The sequence below is a fragment of the Galeopterus variegatus genome, unplaced genomic scaffold (genome assembly GCF_000696425.1).
Source record: "Galeopterus variegatus unplaced genomic scaffold, G_variegatus-3.0.2 Scaffold4487, whole genome shotgun sequence".
Classification (NCBI taxonomy): Eukaryota; Metazoa; Chordata; class Mammalia; order Dermoptera; family Cynocephalidae; genus Galeopterus; species Galeopterus variegatus.
The window spans coordinates 47567-49475 of NW_007730598.1; positions in this window are offsets into that span (position 1 = coordinate 47567).

The following is a 1909-nucleotide window of genomic DNA, read 5'->3' on the forward strand; positions in this document are numbered from 1 at the left end:
ACTCTTTTACCCCTAACAATTTCATTTCCACCCACATCACTCTACTAAAACCATTCTTTTATGAGGTCATTGTTAACCTTGCTACCAAATCAAATAAACACATCTTGACTCCCCCGAGACATTTGCCATTAACTTTACTGAGAACTCTCTCCCTCCTGACATTCTCTCCTCTTCCACTGGTGTCTATCTGTGCCCGTATCTTCTATTGCATTTCCTGTGACATCTCTGACTGCTCCTTCAACAAGGACCCCTTTAGTTTTCTACCCTTTAAATGATGATGTTCCCTAACGTTTCCTCTTCTGCATTCATTTCTTCCTATTGCCTGCATATTCACCAGTGCAGCTCACATCTCTTATCTATACACCCCAAATTTCTCTTGAGCCTCAAATCTTAATTTTCAACTACCCACTAGTCATCTGTCCCTCACAGGTACAGCACACACAAGTTGTTAATTATGCTATGATCTTTTAAAAAATTTTTTGGTATCTGAAAATCCTCTTTATTTAATTTTTCATTTTGTTTTGAAAGATTTTTCTTGGGTATAGACTTCTAGGTTGACAGTCTTTTTCTTCTCTTTTTTTAAATGTATTTTTTAATCCATAAGTAAATATTTTATGTATTTATGGTATACAACATGATGTTGTGATATATGTGCACTGTGGAATGCCATGGCTGTGGCATTCCTATCCACCCAGCTGCCCACAACAAAGCCCTGAATCACCTCTGCTCTTGTCCTTCCCACTCTATACTCCAGGGAGCTATTGTCTGTGTCATCCTTTTCTCTCCAGTCTGTTCCATCCTCTCTGCTCCCGTTAATTTTGTCTAGGTTGACCCTATCATTTCACACCTGGACGACATCACCCTGCTTGTTCACCTGTGTTTCCCAATCACTTAGATCGTAGTAGATACTGATCAACTCTTTGTTGGTGGAATGATCACATTTCAACAATTCCTCTCCCACCTCTCCCACCATACTTGCTTTAGGGATCTTTCTAAAATATGCAGGTTGTTCATGTCACATCTCCTTCTACCTCAAATCCTTCCACTGCTTCAAGGATCTATTTTAAATTTTAGTTCTCTTAGCATGGCCCACAAAGCACTTCCTGCCCTTCTGCAGTCTCATCTCCCACCATGCCCCAAATGAGCCCTCCCTGCAGCCATGTGAGATGACTCAACTCACAGTTCCATTAAACTTAAGGCCCTCCCTGCCTCTCTCTTTTATTAGGGTAAAATTAACAAACAACAAAGTGCAGTCTTTAAGTGCATGTATCGATGGATTTTGGCAAGTGTATACACTTGTGTGGCCACCGCCACAATCAATATGTAGAACATTTATTTCCATCATCCCAGGACGTTCCCTTGTGTCCTCACCAGTCAATCCCCCCACCCTCATAAGAATCACTGTTCTAATTTCTGTCACCAAATCTTAAGTTTCAACTGTGTGTCTCACTTCTTTTTTCTCAACATAATGTCTGTGAGATTCATCCAGGTTATTGTGGATACCAAAAGTCCATTCTTTTTTATTGCTGAGTAGTGTTCCACTGTTTAAATATACCACAGTTTTTTTATGCATTGGTGGACATTCGAATTGTTCCCAGTTTAGGGTTATTATGAATAAAGCAGAAATGAACATTGTAATACAATACTTTTGTGGACATAGTTTTTTTTTTTTTTTTTGCATAATTATCTAGGACAGAAATTACTATGATTAACTTAATAAGAAACTGCCTATTGTTTTTCCAACCATGCATACACTTGCTTGGCAACGTTTGGTGTTGTCGATTTTTTTATCTTTCAGTCATTCCAGTGTATATTAAGTGGTGTTTCATCACGGTTCTCTAAGTTTCATTTCTTCTCGATTAACGATGTCAAGCAGCTTTTTAATGTGATTGCTGGCCATTTGTTTATC